This window comes from Pelecanus crispus, chromosome 7 (genome assembly GCF_030463565.1).
Source record: "Pelecanus crispus isolate bPelCri1 chromosome 7, bPelCri1.pri, whole genome shotgun sequence".
Taxonomy (NCBI): domain Eukaryota; kingdom Metazoa; phylum Chordata; class Aves; order Pelecaniformes; family Pelecanidae; genus Pelecanus; species Pelecanus crispus.
The window spans coordinates 28,586,759-28,593,481 of record NC_134649.1 but is presented as its reverse complement, the minus strand read 5'-3'; positions in this window follow the sequence as shown (position 1 = coordinate 28,593,481).

The following is a 6,723-nucleotide window of genomic DNA, read 5'->3' as shown; positions in this document are numbered from 1 at the left end:
AATACTAGCTCTTCTTCCCTTTTCCTCATTTTGAGAAACACTGAATTTTTCCTGCCTTCTGTTCCTTCAGCTGTTCCTATAGCCTCTTCTTCCTGCTGGCATCCTGACTAGCAGATAAGAGACTTACTGTCCTTACCAGCTGTCTCTTCAGATTAAGATAGTGGTTGCTGGGTGGCCTACTTGTCTGTCAGTGGACAAAAGTCTGCCCACTTAGAGGGTAAACATGCAGCTTCTCAAAGAGTGGAACCACTGTAACCAGTATAGTACTTTTTCTTCAGCTGTTTCCCCTGTTGAAGTTCTATGTTCTGCAGTGGAGCAACTTCATGGACTTCTCCTTTCTGCAAGAGCATAGAGGGGAGGCAAAGAGGTTGCTATCTTTCTTTCTTTTTTTTACTATCATGCCCTTTCTTTCATTGTGGCCTCTGCCTTGTTCCACATGTGGGAAAGTAGACAAGAATCCTGAGAATAGTATAGGTCAAAGACAAACCAGGCTTTTCACTCAATGTACGTGACCTTTGGGTAGAAAGTAAGTCAGTTCTCTTGTGGGTAGTTGAAATGTTTCCCTAAAATGTTACCCATCAGGTCTACGGGGCAAGGTAATATTGCACTAGAAATACACAGCCTTCCCCCAGTAAACCATTTCCTTTCATTTGTAGTCACTCATTAGATAGGCTCTGTGTATGCCACGATATAGTATTGTTCTGCTTCTAGACAATCCTTTTTCTGTGCTACTAGCAAGTCTCCACTTACCACTGCAGGTGTATATCCAACGCAGATTCAAATTAAAAATAACACATTGCATGTAAGACAAATGCAAAATCCTGTAGTGAAGAAACTAGATTCAGAAATCAGGCGCACAACCTAAACAATGCAGAATGAATGTTGCAAAACATGCTAACACAATGTCTGCCAATATCATTGCCTTTCTCTGAAGCACAAAGCCATTTCAGCACACAGGTAACCTTAATAAAATTTTTCTTTTATATTTCTGGTAAAACATTCACCTTCCTAACTATGATTCTCATCAAGAGATCAACGACTTTTACTTACATATTTAAGTACATTTTTAAAAAAAAAGTCTGAGCTAGACACCAGAAAAATAACCAATCTCAAGTACTTTAAGTTTGGCTTTTGGAAGGCACAGAAAGTACAGGATTTATAACAGAAAGTCTGGGACAGCCTTTACTCTAGATAGCAGCACTGCTTTCTCTGCATGAAGTTTCAAGCTTCTGTATCCAGAACTGTTTCATGTTATTTAGTTCTCATAGCTACAAGGTTTGTTTCAAATCCACTACAGATTTCCTAACAAAAAAGGCTGAATAATTTTCCATATGAAAGTTGGGGAAAGATACTCAGTTTTAACCAGCTTTTTTAGGTACCAGTGAATTGGTAGACAGATTAAATTCTAGTTTCCTAGTAAAAATAGTAAAATTGTTCCCACGTATGTGATAAGAAGTAAAGTAACTCAAGCAAAAGTCAGCGAAAATAAGCTGCTGGTTGGAAAGACTTAATTTCAGTTCAGCTTAAGAAAATATTGTGCTGGTATCCATAAATTCATTATTTTAGTTCAAGCAATTTTTCTCCATTTCAGTTCACACTTGGATTAGAAATGATACACCATGTGTGAACAGTGGTAAGCAGGCTGTGGTTCAGTAACAGTCTCTGACGTAACATGCCAGGCTTGGAATAGCTTTCAACACTAGTTGACATGTTTGGGACCTCTGCTTAGGAACGGCTTAAGTTCTGCATTGTCCACCTGCAGGCTCCCCATTTTTAGAAAGAGAAAAGGACATTGTAAATCTTGTGGATATTACAAAGCAGAATCATCTGTTTCAGATAGCTTGTTGGCAAGGATCTCTATGAGATGAATCTTTATGTGTATGGTGCTGCTTTGATCAGCACATGGATACAGTGGGAAAGTTTAAAAGATGGTAGGTATGCGTGTAGACATTTTACAAAAGCAAAACCAACCTACAGGTGCAGTTAAAAATACCTCTGCATAAAATTCAGTCAACTAGTTAAAAACACTAGTAAAGTCCCAGTGTCAGAGAGTGTGAATCTGTCATCATTTAGCAAAAATATTTATTCTATTTTTTCCTTTAATACAATTACTTTAAACTAATCACTGTTTCAATAATGACATACTGTAAAAGATGAAGATTTGGAGCTTGGCTTTTATAGTGTGGTTCAGCTTCTAGATTTTTCTCCAGTCTTCTGTGTACACAGTTTTATTTGTATGCAAACAATATTTGTGCAGGTGTCTACCTGGTGTTTGGGGCATGCAAAACCAGGGCTTGCCAAAACTTTGATTTTTTTTTTTTTCTTTTCCTAACCAGACAACCATTTCACATACCAGAGTGTTTGGGCACCAGAGGGATGTGTTCTCCCATTTCAGTAAAAGTCTGCACTCTTTATGGTACTACTTACCCTTTCTTCTTGTACCGCAAATGAATAAGGGAACAAGATAGAGTAGAATAAAACCTTGTGACAGAATTCTGGAATCTTTCTCTGCTGCCTCCAAAGTAAGAAGGTTTCTGTCTTAATGCCCCAACGCTTAACTGCTACCTGATATATTCCAGGGTAACAAAAGCTGATTCTCACCAAATTTGTGGCAGGGGAAAAGGGTGATCCCTGGTTGGAAATATTCAAAGGAGGGAACAAGCTAGGGATCCTCAGACATGAGATTCTTTAAGCAGCGACTTCTGTACACCTTCTGGAATCAAAATTAGTTTAAGTATTAAATTTGAGTATCAAACTGAATCTGCTTGTATTCAATTGACTGTAAAAGTTAATATTCTGAGTATCAAAATGAACAGGTATTCAATTAAACTTCCAGTGCAGTATGAATAAAAATTAAATAAATCCAAACACATCTTTTGTAGGAGAACTGCATAAATATAATAGGGTTTTGTGGAAGGATCACTTCAGTGGCAAAGGGAACACGGTGCATTTTCCTACAAATGCTGGTCCATCCTTTGGCTTTGCAAGCAGCTACTGCTCTTGTTTATAGACATGACACTACTACCCTCATTTGGCTTTCCCAGTAGGAGTGATATGGTATCTTTGCGCTTAGGAGGAAAAGCATGTTCCCCCACCTAGAGAGAGGTACTGGAAGGAGCACAGAGCACCCCAGCACATGGCACAATCCATACTATAGGAACATGCAAAAAAACAGAAAAAAGATAGCAGTCAGGCTTCAAAAATGAAGTAGGTAGCAACCACATGAACTACAACAACAGAATCCAGACTAGCTAGCAGATGCGGGAGTACTGACTTAGTCGTGGTATGCAGAGTAGATAGCCAACAATATTAATCTGACATACTATGAATGCCCAGAATACTCATCCCAATCTTTTTGCTTCAGATTTTGAAGTATGGGATATCTGCCAATGAAATGAAATACAGTATAGCTTTGGAGCTTAGAGAGAAAGAAGTACTGTAACCTAACATTCTGGAAAAAAAATCTTACTGCATTTCCATTTTGTTATTCTTTCTCCTACAGCCTGATTAATGGTAATCTATTAATGATTTGGATTCAACTGAATTGAAGTTGGGAATATAACCTGACATTACTATTAACTTGTAAACTCCTTCTTCAAAGCAGGTGACAAACAATATGTGCTTCACTGTCAAACACAAGCATGTACCACTGCCAAGAAAAAGGACACTGGGCAAAGGGGTTCTGATGGCTATTGTTTGGCATGGGTCTATGTTTGTAAAAAAAATGCACTTCCAGTCATTTGGGTGTGGGGCTTTTTATGGAACAATCTTGATTAGCTTGCTTTCCTAAGGAGAGGAAGCTTAGGTAATGGTTCAGTCTACCTCTTGCTCCAAATTTCAAACATATTTGACACATGAGCCAAGGTCTCAAAAATAATTAAATTTCTAAAGTTTCTTGGAAGTCAGCAACTGAAGACAGAAAAAGGAACCATATTCATTCCCCAGCTGAAGGAAAGAAAGAACTCAGAAACCAACCATTGTACATTGTACTGTTTACTATAGCAGGCTGGCCAGTCACCATTTACCTAAAGCTGAATTAGCCACAGCATGTCAGGTTTTTGCCCTGTGGGGGTGACACTGAAATGAGAAACACAGTTAAGATATCCTTATTTATTATAGCGGGGAGCAAAGGTGCTTTATGGATTAGACCATATAAATCTGTAGTGAAGCTGCTTTAGTTTTGCTGCTAATAGAGCAGTGTTGGGTTTTTTTTTTCTTGAAATGTAACATTCAAAACACAATAAGCATAGTCTACTTGTTCTTAAAGAAGCATGGAGCAACAGTAAATAAATTGTACCATAGCTGAGGCACCGAATAATTAAAATACTGGGTGGAAATACACACCACATTTTGGTCTGTGGCTTGAGGACCATAGTTTATTTCACATATGAATGGGCAAGGGTGAGTAATAACTTTTGATCTGTCTCTCTAAGATCATTTTGATTTACCCAGCTTGCAATGCAGTGATATAACTTTGCAGGAAACTTTGTCCAAAATCATAAAATGCTTAACTTTTTTTTCCTTATAGCATGGCCCTATCTGTGTCATTCCTTTTTCATTTGTTGTTCTCAGCCTGGATTCCTTAGATAACTTTGCTAGAGACTTGAGTTTTATTGTAGATATGGAAAACTGCCTAGAAGCTTTGCTCCTTGGTTGTTCTGGCTGCTTTCCAGCCTCAACAATACTCACAACACAACATTTTCAACTTGCTCCAGCAATCATTCTTTAAAATAAGGCAAAAAATAAAGGACACCATACAAAATTAACTCTGCTGCTACCTTAGTTAATGACTTCAGTAAAAGTGGGTTGTGACCCAGATCTTCAGAGGGCTAGTTCTAACTCCACTATACTGGTTTTGTAAGCCTAAAATACAGCACCAGGTAACGGTGGCAGGGTTAGTACAGAGGTCAATAAACACTGCTTAACACTGCAGATCTTGAATTACTAATGTTTCTATGACCATCCAATAACCAAAGAATTTTGGTAGCACACAGCAGTCTGTGCACACATTTAAATTGTTCTCGGTGCCAGTCTGGCTAGCACCTGCTGCTGACAATAGTGAAAATGCATGCGGAGACACCTGGGTTGTATTAGACAACTCTGTTAACAAAAACTTAGCTGACTTCTGTGAAACATTTATGGCTACATACAACCAAAAATAAAAAGTACAGAATAATAGATGGAGTTACATGAAGCATATATAGACAGTAAGCTAGATTTTAAAGCTGTCTGAGGACATGACACATAATATACACAATTCATCCAAGTGGTATAGATAACCATACCCACTTGACGTTTCAAAACATAAAATCCTGATTTCTGTTGCCTATTAGTTTGCCAACAGATTATTTGGACTGTAAATTTTCATGCTGGGTCGCTGCCCTAAGATGATCTTGTGTGTGTGTGCGCGCGCACACGCGTTTGCCCATATGGATAAAATAGCAACAATCAATTGCTCAAGAAGGAAAAATAGTAAACTTTACTCTGTTAAGCATCTTCCAACTATTTCTTTGAAGCTGTAGTGTGCCCAGCCTTTCAAGCAAGTGCTTCAAATTTGGTGAGTTAGTTGCTTTGGTTAAGGATGTGTCTATTGACATCTTGTAGACTGATAAAGCTCCCCTTGCTGGACATCCACCGGTTTTATTTACAGACTGAATCACTTGTTCATTTACAGTCCCTAGCAAACTGAAATAATTAACAGCATGGGCTTCTACATGGGCTGCAAGGGGCCAAGACTGCACCCATTTTCCTTTCTCATGGTGGACAGAGAGTTTAAATGTTGAAGCCCTAAAACTTAAAACATCTGCGTCAAACCTCTCAAGAAACTTCTGCATCTTCCCCAGAGCATACCCTATGATCACTGTGCTTCCAGAGACGTGATAAAGGCAGAACACAATGCCCAGACTTTGCATGAGACTTTTAACGCATATACTCTTTATTTAGAAGGTACATCAGAAAGAAGGTATGACGAAGAAAGAGGATAAATGATATTCCTATCACTTGGTTTCCTCACTACATTGAAACAGATCTGGGACTGTGCTAAGGGTCTTTCAGGTTTCTACAATTCTTTTTTGCTGGTCTTGACCTTCCTTCAGAACTTTATCTTTCTGCTGCTCCTAAGCATCAGTTTATTTTGACATCATTCTGTCCTACAGTTACACTGGATCTTGCTGGTACAAAAGCCTGCTTGTCTCTTCCTCTATGCTACTCATAGCTTCCTGTGAGCTTCAGTGAGCCTCTTTAAGGTTCCCTCACCACTAGTGGAAACTGTGTGTCCTTGAGCAACTTAGCCTCTGCCTCAGTTCCCCATTTTGGAAAAGAGGAACTGGTATTTCATGTCCCCTACTTTTTGTCTTGATGTCTGTTTCAGTTATAAGAAAAGGTAGGGTAGAGTTTCATACAACACATGTAATAATAATTTATTTTTACTGAGCGGTGAGAGGAAGGATTTCACGAGAACGTGGACACACAGAGGAAGAGAACCTGGACACACAAGACAGAGGGACTTAAGAGAAGTTACGATTCTGAGACAGCTGAAGAATTTAAGTCAGGCAGAAACTCCAGACCTTCCTGTGTGCTGAATGTCCTGGCTGACATAGGCTATGATAAAGGAGGATATTATTGCTTTTCTTGCAACTTCTGACCTGCTGCCAGATATTGTCCAACTGTGGACAGTCATCAAAAAGCTTGGGATTTTTTTTTTTCTATCAGAAGATATGAATT